This window comes from Myotis davidii, unplaced genomic scaffold (assembly GCF_000327345.1).
Source record: "Myotis davidii unplaced genomic scaffold, ASM32734v1 scaffold497, whole genome shotgun sequence".
NCBI lineage: Eukaryota > Metazoa > Chordata > Mammalia > Chiroptera > Vespertilionidae > Myotis > Myotis davidii.
In genome coordinates, this window is record NW_006288434.1 from 2,471,881 (window position 1) to 2,493,314 (window position 21,434).

A 21,434-nucleotide genomic window follows, 5' to 3' on the forward strand; every position below is an offset into this window, starting at 1 on the left:
AGTGCTTACATCTTTTAGAATTTGTCCAGCAGCTTGTTAACATAAAAAAACCATTGAGTTTATTTGAGCCAAACTGTCGACATATGCCAGGAAGCAGAACCTCAAGGAATTGAGATAATGCTCCAGAGAATGGCCAGTTACATCTGTATTTATACATTGCAATCAAAGGAAGGGATGTAGGTGGGTTTCATGGAATCCATTGGTGCTAGATTAGAGAGGCAGGAGAAAGCAAAGCGGGGGTGGGGGGACCTCTAGGATTGGATAAAAAGTAAAATGATAGACGAATACTTAGGTGGATGCAGGAATTCAAAAATATTTAATTACAAAGTTTTAGAGATTTTTAAATATATTGAACTCAGCGGAAAGTGTGTTTTTATGTATGTGCACGTGTTGGATGCTGGGAGAGGGTAAGTGAAGTAGAAATCCAGACATTCACCCTTTACCTCCATGGTACTGAGGTTAAGAAAACAGTAAAGCCACAGTTAAGGAATACTAGGTTCCTTCACAAATTTGCTTTATTTACTTATTGGTAAGTTCTAGAGTTAGAGTTATTTTTTAATTATGTTCCAATGCAAGAAGGGGATGAAATGAGGCTTAAAAGACTGGGGCAGTTGCCCGGCCAGCATGGCTTAGAGGTTGAGGGTCGTCCATGAACCAGGAGGTCATGGTTAATTCCCAGTCAGGGAACATGCCCGGGGTTGCTCAATCCCCAGTAGGGGGCGTGCAGGAAACAGCTGATCAATGGTTCTCTCTCATCACTGATGCTTCTATCTCTCCCTTCCTCTGTGAAATTAATAAAAATACATTTAAAAAACAAAGGACCAAATGGTGGACCAAATACATTTGGTAGACTGGAGCAGTTAAAGCACATGGGTAAGTTTAAGGATAAAAGGTCTCTGGGCCTGCAGCTCCCAATGTCCAGGCAACACATACTTGAGCCCAATAGGGAACCCCAGAGTGCCCGCAGCCACAGACCACTAAGTACCTTCTTTCTGAGGTGGGTGAGTAGGAACTTCTCCCCAGGGAGGGGCTGAGCTGCATCCTAGCATCTCCGACCTTGAAGGCAAACTCAAAACCCTAACTACACAGGGAAACAAAACCTGGAAATACCCTGGGGCTGCACCTGGGTGAGTCTCTCTCCTCAGCTTTGGAATTGGAGGGGAGGCACGGGGCTGTGGGAAACCCCTCCCTGCCCAAGAGGGGAAAGGCTTTTCTTCCCTTACACCCGGGAGCTTAGACATAAGTGATTTTAGCTGATCTGTTTTCTTTGTTTTTCTGTGTGTGCCTGGGAGCCACGAAGAAACAAAACCAGGAGGGCTGTTGTGATTGTGATGGAGATTTCTTTCTTTGCAGTTAAACAAAGGCATAGAAGAACTCTAATGTTGGCTCAGAGGACCAAACTTGAACTTCCATCCTTGAAGGATTCCTGGAATACTGCTTAGGTGAGCAGAGAATCCCCACTTACCCCCAGGGTGTCTGATCCTTGCTACCCGGCCCTTCTACACATGCCAAATAGACAACTTGTGCTAACCCAAGAAGCTGAAGGTCTTGTGAAATTCAAGCAGAAAATTGTCTGAAGGAGGCTGACAAGCAACAGAAAGGGCAGCGAGGCGCAGAGAGGCCTTGATGAATCACACCCACAGTAGCTCACAGTTTTGCCTGCAGGCGCTGTGCCCAAGCTGTTAAGCGATTATCCTATGTGAATATGTAAATACGAAATTGCATCGACACCCATTTTACAATCTGTGAATCAGAGGCAGCGTAGGAGAGCGGCCTAGCACTCAGTTCCCAGAGCCACACAGCCCGGTTCAAATCCTCACTCCATCACTACCCAGCCATGTGACCTTCAGCGAACTACCTACCTATCCCAGGCCTCGGTGTCCTCTTCGGTGATCGGGGAAAATAATAGTACCTGAAGGGCTGTGAAAAGTAAGTGAAATAAGCCCCGCCAGCGTGGCTCAGAGGTTGAGTGTTGACCTATGAACCTAGAGGTCATGGTTCAATTCCCAGTCAGGGCACAGGCCCGGATTGCAGGCTCCATCCCCAATGTGGGGTGTGCAGGAGGCAGCTGATCCATGACTCTCATCACTGATGTTTCTCGCTCTCTCCCTCTCCTTTCCTCTCTGAAATCAATATATAAAAGTAAGGTAAGAGTCGCAAAGTGCTCGGGGCAGTGCTGTGCACACGCAAACACACCCAGTAAAGTGTGTGTTTTATCATCAGAACCTTGTTTACCCAGCTGGGAGGCCATGGAGCCAGGATTAGACCTGGCCACCAAGGCCACCTGGCCACCAAGGCCTCTGGTTGTGCCGGTGGATTCTAGGAAATAAGGAGCTGCTGACCAAGCCCTGGAAGCAGAGCACGGCCTTTGCTGCTCCTGTTTGGGGTGCCTCCTGCTCAGGCAGGTCTGGGTTTTTCCCTTCAGCCAGAGGCTGAGCCGCAGCTCTGACTCCCTCTGACACATCCATCAGCAGCAAGCCACAGGCAGACAGACAAAACCTGGGAGCTCCATCTGTCCCTGCGGTGGCCGGTTTTTGATGCAAAATGTTCCTCCGATTCTGAGAGGCCCTCGCCGAACCTTTCAGGCTGGTGTCCTGCCAAGCACTGTGCTTGAGGCCGCCTCGCTCTCCAGGCCCGGCCTCGCGGGCACCACTCTTTTCCATGAACAATTCAATGAGCTCTTTCTTCAGCCCAGCCATGCATCACCGAGGCACGACATGGGCTTGGCTCACCACCGCCGAGCAGTGGGACTTCTGGACTCCAATGCCCAGCTGAGTTGGCTGCCCTCCCTGCTGAGGGCTGCTCTTTCTTGGGTATTCCCCTGGCTTATACCCTCACCCTGGTAACTATTCCCAAGGGACTTCAGTGATTGTTGCTAAAACAACTTCCCACCCTCACCCTGACACACAGTCACACCATTGTCAGGCAGGACCCTCCTCAGCTCAGGGAAATAGGCCAGAATTCAAGTCCATGTCCTGCTCGTGGAGAGGCTCATGGGACATCAAGAAACCATCGCCCTGCCCTAACTGGTTTGGCTCAGTGGATAGAGTGTCGGCCTGCAGACTGAAGGGTCCTGGGTTCGATTCCGGTCAAAGGCATGTACCTTGGTTGCAGGCACATCCCCGGTGGGGAAGGGTGGCGGGGTGCAGGAGGCAGCTGATTGATGTTTCTCACTCATCGATATTTCTAACTCTCTATTCCTCTCCCTTCCTCTCTGTAGAAAATCAATAAACTAGATTTAAAAAAAAAAAGAAAGAAACCACCGTCCCAAATCTCCGCTGATCTGGCTTCTAGCCCAGGAATCTGTTCATTGCAGGCGTTCCTTCAGGTTGTATTTAGCCTAAACCTCTGTTCCAGGTTGCCAGGGCACACCTAGTTTATACCTGTTATTCTTTATTTTTTGTTTGTTTTGTTAATCCTTACCCGAGGATCTTTTCCCATTGACTTAAATTTAGAGAGTGGAAGGGAGGGGGAGAGACAGAGAGAAACATGGATGTGAGAGAGACACATCAATTGGTTGCCTCCTGCACATGCCCAACAAGGGCCGGGATGGAGCCTGCAACCAAGGTATGTGCCCGTGACCGGAATTAAACCTGGGACCCTTCCAATGAAGTAAAATGAATGGGGGTTTAGCGGGGAAGAACCAGGTGTTGGGAAGGGTGTACATACAACATTGTTGGTCACAGAAAGTGGGGGTGAGGAGAAAGGGGGCAGAGCAAATATGAAAGAAGGGTGTTCCCAGGGCACCTTCATCAGCTTGGCAGTACTGTGCAGGACCAAGATGACAGCTCCGTGTCCTCTGGCATCCTCACAGAGTCCTATGCAGGGGGTATTATTACCCCTTTCACTGGAGAACACTGAGGAGAGTGGTCAGATAACTCACCTAGGATTCAACAGCCGTTGAGAAGCAGCACTGAGCACTGACACGCACTCCAGACCTGCCTGGGCCAGAGCTTCCACACAATCTTCTTAGCTTGCTGCCCTCCTGGGGTAGGGAACGCAAGAAAGATCTGGAATGAGGTAGCCTGATTTCCATTTCCTGACCCGAGCTACTAGAGGTGGGACGCCGCTGGGCTCACCCCCCAGCACAGGGCCTGGTCTCCAACAGGCCCCCAGCCAACAGCGAATGAAGCCAATGGGAACCGAGTTCAGGTAAGCTCTTGCTGGCCTATGGCAGTAAGGCAGGCACATACCCAAGCTGGAATTGTCATTGGCATCATTCCTGGATACTCTTTGTTTGCTTCTCACACAAGGATCTTGCATCAGGAACCGAGAGAGAAATGTAATTATGTATTTTGCTTGGAAACCATTACTTTTCGTTTAATTAATTAATTAATTAATTGTTATTTGTATTAGTTTTAGAGAGGGAAGGAGAGAGAGAGAGAGAGAGACAGAGAGAGAGAGAGAGAGAGAGATCAATTTGTTGTTCCACTTATCTATGAATTCATTGGTTGATTCTTGTAAGTGCCCACTAAGCTGCCCAAACTCAACCTTGGCACATTGGGATGATGCTCTAACCAACTAAGCTACCTGGTCAGGGATCATTTTATTTTTTTAAATAGGAGAAATAAAATAAGAGTGCCCATTAGATGCCTATAAAAATAAGGTTGGCCTATATAATGTATATACAACTTAAAATTCATGCTTAATGACTTTTCTTCCATTCTAATACTTTTTTAAAAATTAGAATGTAGCCCTAACCGGTTTGGCTCAGTGGATAGGGCGTCGGCCTGTGGACTGAGGGGTCCCGGGTTCAATTCCGGTCAAGAGCATGTACCTTGGTTGTGGGCACATCCCCAGTATGGAGTGTGCAGGAGGCAGCTGATCAATGTTTCTCTCTCAATGATGTTTCTAACTCTCTATCCCTCTCCCTTCCTCTCTGTAAAAAATCAATAAAATATATTTTAAAAAATTAGAATGTATACTTAAAATATTTTGGAGGTTGGCATTTCTCTGATCAAACACCCACTCTTCAGGTAAGAAAGTTGAGAACAATTCGTATCATGTGGCCAAGCTCTGTGGAGCTTGGTTAAAAGGCACTCCCTCTAGACTACAAGTTTTCAAATTGTGAAGAGTGACCATTAGTGGGTAATAATATCAATTTTATAAAGTTATAACCAACTTTTATTTTACTTCAATTTTTTAAAAAATAAACTTCATTTTTAGAGCAGTTTTAGGTTAACAGAAAAATTGCACAGACGGTGAAGCATAGTAATCTCTATTTTGTAAAACTGCTGTTTGAAATTCTCTGCTATTTTTAGACCGTCCCTTGTTCTGTGAATTAACTCTGCTTTTTAGCATCTGTAAACACACACTTCATGCTTGCTTGAATAATAGGGAACATAAGCTTAGCTGTCTGACCTTGCAGGCTAGTCATCTAACATAAGGGGCTGACACTCCCATGCTCCCATACCAGGTGCCTTTTAGTTATCTCTACTCAAGGCTACAGGCTTCCTGAGAGATACCTGCTAAGCATTCATAGGGCTCTTTTGAAAACTTGCACAAGGGACCGGAAGTCCCATATTTAGGAGACAAAGATTTTAGAAACGTATAAAGGGAAAATTTCCCCCATAATTGCTTTGCTCAGACTCTGGAAGCATTATTCCTCTGAGCCCGCTAGCGTAATAAAAGACTCCAAATTAATTTGGCTTATTAAGGCGTCCTATGTTCAGCTCGCTGATTTACAATATAACAAAGGTACATTTGTTACAATTGATGAACCCATATTGATACGTGATTAGGAACTGAAATCCATAGTTTATGTTAGTGTTCACTGTGTTTGATTGGGTCTTGACAAATGCTTGTCACGTGTCCATCATTAGCATATCATACGGAGCAGCCTCGCTGACTTAAAGGTGCCCTGTGCTCTGCCTGTGCATCCTTCCCCCACGCCTGCTGGGCCTCTAGAGCGATATCTGTACATGTAAGATAGAATACAATTTTAAAAAATCATAGTACATACCTCACAGCATGGGTATTATTTCATGAAACTTTTGCTTTATATGCATATATATGTAAATATATGTATATTTAGGTTAGAATGTATAATATATTTCTTATTGTGGATTGGAGCGAGGAAAAGTCCGAGAAACACTGCTTTAAACTGTCTCTTACTTAAAATTCTAGGGACTAAATCTAGAAAATGAAATACACAGATGGAACATTTCATATGTGAAACCAAAACAAGATAGATCACAACCAAGAGACATTAAGAAAATAAACAAGCACACAAAAATTTCCTGAAGAGTGAGTACAAAGAGGTCAGGAAATTTTCCCCTAAATCAGTTTTGATTTGAGTTTCCCCGTTGAACGGCAAACCATTCAGATTTGAAAACTTTAATGTTCTCAAAGGACAAGATATGGAAAGTTTCAGGGGGATGGGTAAGAGGAGCAAGAATTTCATCCTTGGGAATCGATTCTGTTCAGTTACTAAAAACGTTTTCTGGGCTGCAAGCAACAAAGAAGGGCTTTTTGAGGTTGGTTTGGCTCTACAGCTTCAATTTCTTACCTTTTTTTCAAGTTATTAAATTTAATTACAGAGCAGTTATGGAGATGGTGATGAATCAGAATAGGTTAAGAGTAAGTCTCTTTAGTGTAGAAGTAACTATAGTTGATAGTCCACATAGTTTTGGGGCAGTATTTTATTTATTTATTTATTTTTTTATCAGAAACATCAGGGAAGTAACAGGGATGCTGCTGTATTTAACTTCATGTCAAGCCAAGTGTCTAAAGATTTCTAAAGGATTCTAATTAATGCTTGAGCTAGAGTCCTATATTTTAAAAACTCTCCCTTCCATGTGTATTGATGCTTCCTCTGTCCAGGAGCAATGTGGAATCTAGATACGCCAGGGTCTCAGAGAAATCCTGATTTCAAACTTGGAATCACATCGGCCAATCGTGTGGCCTGCCCCTCAGACTAGGATTCGAATCCCAGGTTCTAGTGCTGATTACTGCGTGAGCCTGAGAACGGATCCTCTCTGAGTATTCTTTTTCAAGCATGCTATGTAAACAGTCCACATTAAATGATGCTAAGATTATATTAGGAGCTTCTTATGAGTAACATGTTGGACTAAACCCTTTGCATGTGTCTAAGCCTATTAACAACCCTATGACAGAGAGATTATCTTACTCATTTAACAGTGGAATAACCTTAAGCTCAGAAAGCTCAGGGAACCTGCCCCAAATCATCCAGGATAGCAGTTAAACTGGTTGGGAGCCCATGCCTTCTGAGTGTCTCCAGGGTCTAACATGGTGCATGGTACATGGTACATGGTACGCACTCAGGAAATGTGTCCTGAAGGAATAGCTGATGTGAAGAGCAAGGCTTAGCAAAGATTGTTGGTGGTTATAAGGATAAATTATACTTTTTTTTATACTACTAGTATGCCTGTCATTCACTGAGCACTTACTTTATGTCAGGCACTGTGCTAACGGCTTTACCAGTACAGTTATGGAATGAACAGGAGGCATGGCCTGTAGTAAAGACATCGGTGTTACTAACATCATCCTATGTCACTAGAATGCTAGCTATCCTCATTATAGCACTGCGATCACTTCCAACCCACACGCTGAGCCATGTGGAGCAGGGCACGCTGAGGGTCAGGCCTTGCAGCCGTGAACTAGCCCCAACCTGATTTCTCCTGCCACCTCCTTTTCACCTAGGTGCCATTACATTAGATTGTGTTGGTTGATCCCTAAATTACATAAGGATCCCCCAGTGTGCTCTTTGGTGTGAGGGAGGAAGGGGGTTGTGTTCTGTGCTCGCACTTAGTTTGCATAACGTGTTCTTCTTTTTCAGGCTGAATTGAGAAAGAGGCGATGCGGTCTGGTGGCAGCAGCTGGGAGGAAAGTGTGTGACTCAGCAGTGCTCTGTGTGGAACAGTGCAGGGCAGCTCCGAGGAGCAGCGAAGATCGGCCTCCCCGCAGCCGTGAGGGAGCTGCATGCTCTGAATAGAATCGGCCCCACAAAGCAGCCCTGGCTGGGAGGAAGGAGAGGACGAGAGCTCCCGTGGTGGGACCTGGTCAGGCTGTGTCAGTGGCCTTGAGGAAACTGAAGAAGTTGTGGGGAACTGGACTGCATGGTATCAAACTAATACTGAAAGTTCTCTGTTCCCTAGCTGGTCTGGTTCAGTCAATAGAGCGTCAGCCTGCAGACGGAAGGGTCCTGGGTTTGGTCCCAGGTTCAATTCCAGTCAAGGGCACATGCCTAATATATATTTAAAAAACACATACACACACACACAAAAAAAAACTTCTGTGTAACCAGAGCTAACATATTTATATATTTAAAAAACACATACACACACACAAAAAAACTTCTGTGTAACCAGAGCTAACATATTTTTAAATATATATATTTTATTGATTTTTTTACAGAGAGCAAGGGAAAGGGATAGAGAGTTAGAAACTTCGATTCATCGATCAACTGCCTCCTGCACACCCACTACTGGGGATGTGCCTGCAACCAAGGTACATGCCCTTGACCAGAATTAAACCTGGGACCCTTCAAGTCGATGCTCTACCCACTGAGCCAAACCGGTTAGGGCTGAGCTAACATATTTAGGGTGAGGAAGTACCAGGTATTGACTGCCATGGGTCTAGGTTAGGTCTTGAGCCTACAGCTTTGAAATTAAACTTCTCGATGGTAACTGGAATCCAAGAAGCCTAGGCCGCAGCAGGAGCATTATGCATATTTGTAGAAATGGAGCAGTTTATTATAACAATAGATCTTCAATCTAATGGTCCTACTATTAAACTCAGTATCAGTATATTTTGAAAGAAGACCTGTTGGGATCCAACCCCAGCAGGTCCAGGGGTTCCCCAAGGTGTAGACGGAGTGGGCGAAGAAGGAATGACACGGAGGCAGCGTTCAGGTGATCATCATAGCCAGGTTCCTCGCCTGTTTCTAACCAGGATCCCCAGCTAGGTTCTGTCTTTTATTGTCTTGTTACATCTGTATTTATACCAGTTGATTTTAATCCTGTCAATTTCTATTCCAAAGGTTCGGGCGTTTCTTATCTCCAAATAACCTTTCTTAGAGAGATGACCTTTGTTAAAACACATAGCGCCAAGAAGGTGAGCAAACATTAAGAACAGTATGTCATATACGCCAGGTCCCTTGAAACATATGCTGTGCAGATGTTTCTTCCCTGCAGTGACTGTGTCAAGCAGCAAGGATGGACTGGCTTCCGGCAAGGACCCATATAAATATGAAGTCACTGTTAACTCTAATGACTTGAAAGTTTTTCACCAAAAGTTCTCAAGAAAGAGATCTTAGAGTTTATTCATTCATTTGTTCATTCATTCATTCCTGCATTCAATCAATCCATCTGCAATTTATCATCCTTAAAAATGATTCTTTATGTTCTTTGAGGTAGAGTTGATGGTGACCTGAGCAGATAGAAGTCAGAAGACTGGAGTGTAAGTCCCATTTGCACTAGTGGCTTAATTTTGAAGTCTTGGGAAAGTTTCTAAGAGGTGAACAAAAATTCTTTGCTTGTATTCCAAGAACTTTTTAAACATATATTTTTATTGATTTCAGAGAGGAAGGCAGAGGGAGAGATAAATAAAAACATCAAAGATGAGAGAGAATCATTGACCGGTTGCCTCCTACCCCACACTGGATATTGAGCCTGCAACCCAGGCATGTGCCTAACCAGGAATAGAACGATGACCTCCTGGTTCATGGGCCGACGCTCAACCACTGAACCATACTGGCTGGGCCCAAAAACTTATTAAAAATTCACCAGATAATGTATGAAAAGGGATTGGTAAGTGGTAAAGCACCATATGAAATTGTGGTGTTTTACCTATTAAAGGAACTGAGATAGGGAATGACAAAAAATTTGTCTAAGGTCATAATTAGCTACTAAGGGAGGGCCAATAAATTCAAGTGATTGAACACGTTTCAGGCTGGAGTTGCTTCAGCAGAACAATTTTCACTTTGTGGCCAGGATGCCCATGGCTGTGAGCGACATTAGTCCTATGAGGCGAAAAGGGGTAGGGGCACTTAGGGGTAGGGGCACTTAGGGGTAGGGGCACTTACTGAGAGTATCCACCGATCTTGCAGCATTCAAGGATGGAAAACAAAGTGCTACTGGGATTCATTTAAATTAGCCAGAGAATGGGGAGCCCTCGGGGACAGGATGGCTCACCCCGTGTTTCTGTCTCTGCTCCTGAGCAGCTTCAGCCCTTCCTCCACCGTGCCTGCCTTCCTCTGCTCCTTCATCTTGCATGAGGCCCAACATGGCTACTCCTCCAGGACCTGCACCAGGACTTCTAAGCCCCAGCACCCACCTCCGTTGGCAACACACCCTGGGAGGGTCTGGCCTGGCTCAGAAATGACCTCTGAGTACTGGGGCCACACAGGTCATTTCTGAGCAAGTGAGTGATTCCTCCTGGGTCAGGTGCGTGCTTACCCCTGGTCCAATCAGCTCTGGGCTTCCCCACCCCCACCATCACCAGCTCCATCCTTAGAAGTCACAGTATCACACATTATCTTAAGCAGCTATAGCTTCCAGAGAGCTGTGGGTGGGTGGTAAGGGTGCTACATTGCCAGGCTGGATGTTATCACATAAAGAGAGGAACTATTTTTAGGGAGAATGTAGTTGGAATGATTTTATGATGTAGTTCAATCATGAAATTTAAGACCCGGATTTCCTGGTCAAAAAAAATTAATTTGATGTAATAAATATTGTGTTGGGCTCTCTAGACGGACACATATGTCTACAAGATATGTGCACAAATAACAGTAATATAAGACAGTCTATGGAAGCACAAAAAGAGGATTAGCTCTAGCTAGTTTGGCTCAGTGGATAGAGCATCAACCTGTGCACTGAAGGATCCCAGGTTCCATTCTGGTCAAGGGCATGCGCCTGGGTTGCAGGCGTGATCCCATGCGGGTGGTAACCAATCAATGTGTCTCTCTCACATTGATGTTTCTCTCTCTCTTTCTCTTCTCCCGCTTCCACTCTCTCTAAAAATAATGGAAAAATATCCTCGGGTGAAGATTAAAAAAAAAAAAAGAATTAAATTTGGGGGACTCTCAAAGGTTGCACTGAGTAAGTGCAATTTGAGATATACCTTTAGTATTCATTTAATTTTTAGAGAGAGAGTTGGGAGATGGGGAAGGCACACATGAAACAGTGGATAAGATCTGAAGCAAAAAGTTGGAGAAATGAAATTACATGTATGCTCTGAGAGGGCAAAACCTATAGTGTGGCTGAAGAGCAGGGTGTAGAAGGGAGAAAAAGAAACCAGCATGAATTGACTGGTATCACTATTTGGCAAACATTTTCAGATGTCACCTTATTTAATCCTGTCAACACACAATCCTTGTTGTGGTGTGTATTTTTCTGATTTTACCAAGTGCACAAAGGCCAAAGCCATTCCTTCCATGATAATGATGGGGATGAGGTGAGAAGCCCAACAGAAAGCAGATAGAAGGAGATCCACCCATCATAGAAGGTGGCCACAAGGAGCATTTGACTCTGAAGGCACTGAGAAGTCTTGCAAGATTTCTGAGCAAATAATGGCATGATCAGATCTCAATTTTAGAAAAATAATGCTGGTGGTGATGTGGGAATTAAACATTCTTTCTCTCTCCTTCATTAATTTAATTAAAAATAGATATTGAAGTCCTAGCTGGTTTGGCTCAGTGGGTAGAGCCTCGGCCTGTGGGAAGGATCCCAGGTTTGATTCCCGCTAAGGGCACATGCCTGGGTTGTGGGCTCGATCCCCGGTAGGGGCTGTGCAGGAGGCAGCCAATCAATGACTCTCTCTCATCATTGATGTTTCTCTCTCTCCCCCACTCTCCTTTCCTCTCTGAAATCAATAAAAATATATTTTAAAAAATAGATATTGAAAATTTAATGTGGGCCAAGATCTTGTACCAGGCACTATGGGGAAAAAGTTATACATGCCAGACACAACCCCAAATCTCATCAAGTTTACAATCTCTCTTTGTGTGTCTACATATAATACATAGCCTATCTATGCCTTTCTCTACATAAATATTGTTTGATACACACACACACACACACACACACACATAATGAGAGAGAGAGAGAGAGAGAATAAACTTTTAAATTTTAATTCTCTTTTATCTGACAAGAATAGTATGATAATATTCTTTTAAAAATAATCTGTAGATTCTGGATATTAATTCCTTAACAGATATAGAATTTGCAAATAGGTTCTCCCACTCTGCGAGTTGCCTTTTAACTCTGTTGATAGTGTCTTTTGATGCACAAAAGCTTTATATTTTCATAACATCCAATTTGTCTGGTTTTCTTTTGTTGCTCTACCTTTGGTGTCATATCCAAGAAATCATTGCCAAATCCACGTCATAAAGATTTCCCCCTATTTTTTGTAAGAGTTTTATAGTTTTAGCTCTTAAGTTTACATCTTTGATCCATTTGAGTTAATTTTTGTATATGGTGTGCAGTAAGGGTCCAGCTTCATTCTTTTGCATGTGGATATACAGTTTTCCCAAACCATTTGTTGAAAGACTGTCCATTCCCCATTGAATGGTCTTGGTCCTCTTGTTGAAAATCATTTGACCATATAAGTAAGGGTTTATTTCTGGGCTCTCCATTCTATTTCATTGGTCTCGATGTCTGTCCTACACCAACACCACACTGTTTTGAATGTTATAGCTTTATCATAAGTTTTGAAATCAGGAAGTCTGAGTCCTTCAACTTTGTTGTTTTTCAAGGTTGTTTTGGCTGTTTGAGGTCCCTTTAGATTCTATATAAATTTTAGAGTGTTTTTTTCTTTTCTTTTTAAATATATTTTTATTGATTTCAGGGAAGAAGGAGAGAGAGATAGAAACATCAATGATGAGAATCATCGATTGGCTGCTTCCTGCAAGCCCCACTCTGGGGATCGAGCCCACACCCCAGGCCTAAGCCCTGACTAGGAATCAAACTGTGACCTCTTGGTTCATAGGTCGAAGCTCAACCACTGATACATGCCAGCTGGGCAGGATGGGTTTTTCTATTTCTGCAAAAAAAGATGAGATTTTGATAGTGATTACATTTGAATCTGTAGACTGCTTTGGGTAGTATTTGCACAGCATTTTGAATGCACTAAATTGTACCCTTTAACATGGTTAATTATGTGTAATGTGAATTTCAGCTCAATTAAAAAAAGCGATAGGGTGATTACACCTGCAGAACAGGTATGGGGGTGGCATGAGGCAGCTGGAAGGGAAAGGAGGGTGCAATCAGAGGGAGGAATGTTGGGCTTTCAGACCCCTAATACAGAACAGTGTAGGGTAGGTGAAGGAGTTGAGCGGATAAGAAGGCTTCGAGGCTAAGGTACGCCAAGATAATCAGAAAAGACACCCACTTCACAAGGAGACTCCAGACTGCACTTTCAGAGGGACACATGTGTATGTGGGAATGGTGGATATCACTGGAGTGTAGGGTTACAGGGGAATTTTATTATTTAAGGAGAAAAAAATAATGAAAACTATTTTAAAGTTGTAATATAGAAAATGTAAGAAGACAGTGAACAAGGTGCCTCTTTCTCACTTTCAACCATTGTGGGAGTGGCAGGAAGGTGTTAGATGATATGGGCATGGATAGAGAGGGGGTGGGCATACCAGCTGGTTTAATCTCTTATTTATTTTCAGTATAACGGTCTGGCAATAGCATTGTGGAGCTGGGAGAAGGCCAACCCTGCCTCCCAACCCTGAAATGTATGAGGCTTGGTAGGGTAAACACCCCTTGATTCAAGACTTGGCAGGGGAAGCTATGTTCTTGTAAGACAGCCAACTTTCAGTTAAAGCAAGGAGTAAGAGACAGGCTGGGGATGCAGAAAGGTCTGTTTGTCATGAAATGATCTTCCACAGGGAACAGAAGCGAGTGTGAGGAGGAAAGCAGCAGTGCAGGAAGGCACAGGATGGGCTGGGGACCAGTGAATAGGATAAGATGGATGATTGAAGGCCCTGAAATTTTAGGTGCTTCTCTAGCACAGGCATAGCGGGGTTCTGTAGGGAATAGTGGCTTTGTCAAGTTTAGTAACAGTGGAACAGGCCTTCTGGGATCTGAACAGGATGTTGGACTTGAGCTGGGACACCTTGGATGGTAGAATTTGGGTAGACAAAACAACAGCAGAGCAGGGTCAGACACTAGCATGGATGACTTGAGGGCCAGTGAGCAAACTAGACAGAGCTAAGTTCAAGGTTTGTGTCAGGGATTAGAAAGCTGGCTCCCAAGGATGGAGCTGGGTTCTGAAGAACCTTATAAGCCAGCAGAAAAGTCAAGGCATGATTTGTAAAAAAACAGAGGTTCATTATGGGTTTACCAGTGGAGGGACAGATTAAGGAAGATTAGTGTGAAAAATAGCCATGCAAAGTGGATTGGGGCAAGAAAACTTAGACTTGCTGAGGATTCTGCAACTATCCAAACATGATGTGGTGTAGGATTGGACTTGGAGGAGAAGGAAAAGATAATTTCAAAATAAAAACAGGATTTAATTTTTGTGGTTGAATTCATTGGGGTGACATTGGTTAATGAAATCATATAGGTTTCAGGTGTACCATTCTATAATACATCATCTGTACATTGTATTGTGTGTTCACCACCCCAAGACAAGTCTCCTTCCATCACCATGTATATCCTCTTTACTTCCTACCTCCCTACCTCCCATTTCCCCCTCGTATTATCTGTGTCTATGAGGCTTTTTGTTTGTTTTTTGCTTAATCCCTTTACCTTTTCAACCCAGCCTCCAACCCCTCTCCTCCCTATATCTATGAATCTGTTTCTATGTTGTTTATTAGTGTACGAGGAGCCCAGTGTGGGAAATCTCGCGGCCCTGCCCACCAGCCCACTGCCCCGCCCGCTCGCTGGCCGCCAGGCACCTGGGACCTGGGCTGCTTCGCTCCGGCGGCTGCTAGGCACCTACCCGGGACCTGGGCTGTTTCACTCTGGTCACCACCGCCACCCACCCGGTTCCCCATGGTTCCCCGTCTGGTCGTTGGTCTTTACAGTGTTACAGCCACAGGCTTTTTATAATATAGATTTTGTTCATTAGGTTACATGTATGAGTGAAATCATATACTTGTCTTTCTCTGACTGGCTTATTTCACTTAGCATAATGCTTTCCAGGTCCAGAACTTGTTTTATATATGGAGAGGTGAAGAAAAGGGATGAAAAATTTTCAAAATTTTGTACCTGGCTGATGAGTTATAATAAGAACATGGGCAGGGAACCTGAAAGAGGAGGATCAGTTTAGGGGGAAGGAGTGGACAATGATGAATTTAGTTTGGGACCTAGATTCCTTTGAATATTACAGCTAAATGAGACTTTGCATTAGACTATGTGGAACATCTAGAATATTTTATAGATGAAGAAATCTGGAGTTTGGGATAATACAGATCATCCTAGTAGAGTTGTCCTAGAGGCAGTTTGGCCATTTGTAGCTGGATTTTATGTGTGTAGTTTAAAAAATTTTTTTTAAAAATTTTTATATATTTTTATTGATTTCAGAGAGGAAAGGAGAGGGAGAGATAGAACCAATTGCCTCCTGTACACTGGGGATCGAACCTACAACTTAGCTATGTGCCCTAACCAGGAATCAAACCCTCAACCTTTTTGGTGCATGGGATGATGCTCCAATCAACTGAGCCACCCATGAATTGTTCACTTAAAGGTTATAATGAATTGTTCACTTAAAGGTTATAGCTGGATTTTAATGACAAAAAACTAGTGATACCAATGTTGGATTCACAGTAACAGTCTTGTCAAATAATTCTCTAAGAATGGATAGATTATCTGAGAGAGGGAATGGAGAAAATGAGAAGAGGAGACGACTAAAGATGTGAAGGAAACAGAGTTGAATCAAAAGGCAAAGAAGAGACAGGAATTTTAGCTTTGTTACTTACTAGCTATATGAACTTGACAATTTATTGACCTTCTCTGAGTCTCAAGCTGCTGTCATATCCAGGCTTGATGGGGGGGCGTTGCTCACCAAGTTTAAATAAATAATTTGTGCAGTATTTTGTACAAAGAATCTGCTTCCAAGCTCACTCATGTGGCCTCTGCTCCTTGCTGGCTGTTGGCTGGAAACATGGGTACCTTGCCATGTGGGTCTCTCCATAAGGGCACTCACAATGGGGCCGCTGGCTTCCCCAGAGAGCTCTTGCCTCCTTTGTCAAATACTAATAGGCCATGGAGGCATGGGTTGATGTCTGGGGTCTCTGTTCTGTCCCATTGATCTATATGCCTGTTCTTATGCCAGTACCAGGCTGTTTTTTTTTTATTTGAAATTCAAACAACTTTTATTTAAATTGAAAAAAACCCACAATTATTAAAACTGCATTAATAGTCAAAACCCTTTGTTATAAAAATCCTAACAACTATTTCTATATAAGGCAGAAGTAGTTCTAGGTTAATAAAACCAGATTTGACTTGAGACTATGCTTTCAATTGTAAAGAATGGAAAATAGGTTATTTACAGAAAACATTATCTACATATGTTCTCAGGTACAAATTTGGTGACAAAAGAGACTTTTAAAAGCATGTGGAAATCTCAGACGAGGTCTCAAAGAGCTTAGTTTTGTTTTCTTGGATTTTAAAACCGCCTTCATCCTCGACCTTGGGAGCCAGATAGTACTTTAAATGTCCTGTATCAGCAATTTTATACTCTACAACAAGGGGTACAGCTGCAGACATACTGAGTGTTACTGTAGGAGAGAGCAGAGTAGCTTTTGTAAAGAAGTTCAGATATCTCAGTATAAAAGTTAGCTGGACTGGCTCATTCATCTCTATGGCAACAGCTTCCTCTTTATCAACATTTTGTTTGTGACAACTTAATATTTCCATTTCCAAGTTCCCCACTGGCAGAGAATTTCACTCCATGTTTTGCACAGGAAATTCCAACACATCTCCAGTGTGACTGAGATCTCGGCATACACGCGCAAATTCACCAGAAGGCAAAATCTTTACTACACAGCTATCCTCCTGTTCTGGAATTCCAAGTTGTTCAACATCCAAATCCATTAACTTCATTTCATAGTCTGAAACCTTTTCTTGGTTTGGAGCTTCAAATACTAGCGCCAAGGTGTCTGCATTATCTTCAGCCCTTAGGGTAATGATGTCTTCGTTGCCAGCACATTTTAGTATCTTGGACATGCTGGTGAGGTTCACACCCATGGCCAGGTTGCGGTCGCAGCGGTACGTGTCGAAGCCCTCAGACCGCAGGGTGAGCTGCACCAAAGAGACGTGGGACGAGTCCATGTTCTGCAGGTTCACGCTGCTCGAGCTGACGTCCCAGCGGGCCTCATTGATGAGGTCCTTAAGCGCCTCCAGCACCTTTTTCAGGATGGAGCCCTGGACCAGGCGCGCCTCGAACATGGTGGCGGAGTCGCAAGGACGCGGCTAGAGGCGAAGTGAAGGAGGAGGAGCAGCTGGCCTAGGCTTGACAGAGAGAGCGGGCTGCCGCAGCGGTGAGAGCCTGAGACCTAGGACGATCCACCAGGCTGTTTTATTACAATGGCCTTGCAGTATAGTTTGATATTCAGTATTGTGATCACTCCAATTTTGTTCTGCTTTCTCAAGATTGCTAAGGCTATTTGAGATCTTTTTTGGCTCCATATACATTTTTAGAGTATTTTTTCCAGATCTGTGAAATATGCCTTTGTTATTTTAATAGGGATTGTGTTGCTTCTATGGATTGCTTTGGGTAGTATGGACATTTTAATTACATTAATTCTTCCAATCCATGACGGATTATGCTTCCCCTTGTTTGCATCTTCCTCAGTTGCTTCAATGTTCCATTGTTTTCCGAGTACAGGTCCTTTACCTCTATTCAATTTATTCCTAGGTACCTTGTTTTCTTAGTTGCAAGAGTAAATGGGATTGTTTTCTTAGTGTCTCTTTCTGGTAGTATGGACATTTTAATTACATTAATTCTTCCAATCCATGACGGATTATGCTTCCCCTTGTTTGCATCTTCCTCAGTTGCTTCAATGTTCCATTGTTTTCCGAGTACAGGTCCTTTACCTCTATTCAATTTATTCCTAGGTACCTTGTTTTCTTAGTTGCAAGAGTAAATGGGATTGTTTTCTTAGTGTCTCTTTCTGATAGTTTATTGTTGCTTCTATGGATTGCTTTGGGTAGTATGGACATTTTAATTACATTAATTCTTCCAATCCATGACGGATTATGCTTCCCCTTGTTTGCATCTTCCTCAGTTGCTTCAATGTTCCATTGTTTTCCGAGTACAGGTCCTTTACCTCTATTCAATTTATTCCTAGGTACCTTGTTTTCTTAGTTGCAAGAGTAAATGGGATTGTTTTCTTAGTGTCTCTTTCTGATAGTTTATTATTGGTGTATAGGAATGCTTTCAATTCCTAGATATTGATTTTGTATCCTGCTACTTTCCTGAATTCATTTTTTAGATCTAGTTATTTTCATAACATTTTAAAATGCAAATTTTTAAAATTATTTAAAACCTATATATTTGGGGTTTCTATATAAGGGGTACTCAAAGAATGAAACTCAGTGATAAATTAAGCTCTCTTTACACAGTCCCATTAAACTGGAATTTTTACTCTCAGTTACTATTGGACTCTTTATACTTATCACATTTATATGTGACCATAAAATATTTCTGTTATAGGCTGGTGATTTTAGGTTTACCTCTTGTTTTTGAGTGACTTGTCTTTATCAACAATCTAACTCATTCAATCTTTTATATCTATTGGTACAACAGTAAGTTTGAGTCAGTGTACCAGGATGACCTAAGTGTGAATGGTTATATCATTTTATCTTAGGGCTCTCTATTTAATGATAATATTTCCTCTGGCACTACCTGTGTATGTGTGTATGAGTAACCCAACTTGGCAAAAAATGCAAAACCTCAAACCCCAAACACAATTAAATATGCTGTTCTCATTGGGAAGCTATCCTTCTGTTAAAGTTATACACTATGCTGTCTATTTCATTGCAGTACAGTTTTCAAGGTTCTATTGTATTCATTAAAAGCTAGCATTATTCTTTAAATTTGAATACAACAATGTTAATCATAAGGACACACAGTTTGAATAATAAAAGTTGAAATTACTTCCGTATAAATGATGCCGGATTAGGCTCTCGTCCAGTAGCTTCCACTTGAAAGAGTGGTCACCATTCACCGACTTCATGTCAGCTGCTCCTCACTCCAACCTCTGCAACTCATCTGTGCCTCCCACTCTACTGAAATTGTTCACTTAAAGGTTACAGATAACTTCTTAGGCCCTTATCATCCTTCTTTGTGAATCACTCCAATAGCTTTCCAGCCCAGCAGGCATGGCTCAGTTGGTTGAGCATCGCCCGAGCATCAGGAGGTCACGGTTCAATTCTGGGTCAGAGCACATGCCCTGGTTTGCAAGCACAATCCCCAGTAGGGGATATGCAGGAGATAGCCGATCAGTGTATCTCTCTCTCCCTATCCCTGCCTCTCTGTGAAATCAATCTTTTTTTAAAAAAAACAAACAAAAAACAACAATAGCTTTCCAAGTGTTTTCCCTGCCACGCACAGTCCTTTCTCTTTCCAACTCCATATTATTCTCTTTTCTCAACTTCAAACTACCATCATAATTGAAACTTTTTCAGGATAAAAATTCAAACTTCTTTAGAAAAAAAAACCCCGCAAACTTTTCAATGTGGGACTGGATTTACCAATGATTTGCCATTTGCCAAAATCAGAACCCCCTTTTCATCCTTCTTGAGGTCTATGATATCCTGATCACTCATTCCATCTTGAATGGCTTGACAGTGTACAACTGGGACTATCCCACTTCTCTGGCTGGTCTTCTTGGTCTTCTGTGCCAGCATCCCTTCTCTCTGGCATTTCTCTAGATCCTGCGCTTATATCCCTTTTCCGATAGGCCTCAACATTTCCTTAATTATCATGCCTGTAGAAGGGGCTCCCAAATTCACAGCCAAAAGGGCTCCAGATCTATTTCCAGGGGCCTCTGCACCATCTTTATATGGATATTTCATCAACGGCTCAAACTGTGCTCAAAGCAGGCTCATCTTCTTCCCTCCAAAATGGGTCCTTGTATGTCTATCTCTCATGGTTCCAGAATTCTCCCTGCTGATTAGCTTATATCCCCAAATTATGACACTTTCTTATGTCCCATGACATTCAAGATTACCTCTACTTTTCCTGTCTTTTCCCTCCCATCCATTCTGAATCCCTTAGTCCCTTAATTGTGGTAAGAGACTCTCTCCCAAACTTTCTCTTTTCAATCCCACTGATGCCAGAGTAACCTTTTAAACACATCTTTGGGTGTACTGTGTCCCTGATTAGTGGTTCCAGAATAAAGTCCAAGCTCTGAACCCGTCTGGATCTCACCCTAACCTACCTTTTCAATCTCATTTGCAACCTTGCCCCAATGTTGGATCCCGAAAGCCCATTTGCAGTTCTACAAACTGGCCCATTTCTCTGCCTTCTCTCACCTGTTTCCCTTACCTGGAATATCTGCTCTCAGTCACTTGTTTCCCATGTTCGGAACTTCTCTCAAAATCTATCTTTATCTTTCCCCAGCAGCCTTTTTCTCACTTAGCTGCGATTATTTCCTCCTTCTATTAGATTCCACGCCGAATTTTACCTGTTTATCTGTCAACAGTTATTTTGTGTCATCTTATTTCCCCTGCTAAATTGTGAACAAGATTTCAAGTGGTGTATTCATTTCTTGCCTTCCTATTTCCACCAGGGGGTCTAGTGAAGTGTGCTTATAAATTTTCTGAATCAAAGAGAATTTTTAAAATGAAAGAGAAAGCCACGAAAGTAGAGTGAAATATGGAAAAACAAAAAGGGGAATAGAGTCCACAGTTTCCGATTTCTACCCAATATTTTCATCCAAGAGCCAGCATTGCTCCCTTTCCACGCAGAAAGGCTCTCTTTCCATGTGATGATTTATTAATCACGCACCGAGCTGCTCACAAAGTAAACAGACGGCGGGGAAGGACGAGAAACCAAACAACTCAGGGTCTTAATCTCAAAAGACTTGAATGTTGGGAGGGGTGTGTCAATCCGTATTGCATTTGGGTCCCAGAACTCGGGGTTTCTAAATCACAAGTGCGAAGACATTTTTAAAAGATGAGAAACTAAAAGCGATGTCGGTTGTCCCAGGTCCGCCAGTAGAAGTTTGTTACGCGGTAGTAACATTAAAATAACTGCGAAGACGAGACGGGGGAGATGACAGTAATGCGAGCTTGGAACATCAGCAATCCCCTCCCAACGCTGGTTCTTTATTCATAAGGGCTGGGTTCGACTGCACCAACACCTCTTAAAATGAAGACATAAAAGCCACGCTCCTTAAAAAAACACACAACAAATCCTGCTGCACCGCACTGCAACTCACGAGCACCGGGGACGTGCTCACGCGGTCGCTAACACGGGGCCCACGGGCCCTGGCCATTGGGAACCCGCTTCCGTTA

General features: G+C 43.0%; 1 pseudogene; it reads right to left on the bottom strand.

Moving 5' to 3' along the window:
* Positions 1-16,517: 16,517 nt before the first annotated feature.
* Positions 16,518-17,474, bottom strand: LOC102771233 (annotated as a pseudogene).
* Positions 17,475-21,434: the final 3,960 nt, after the last annotated feature.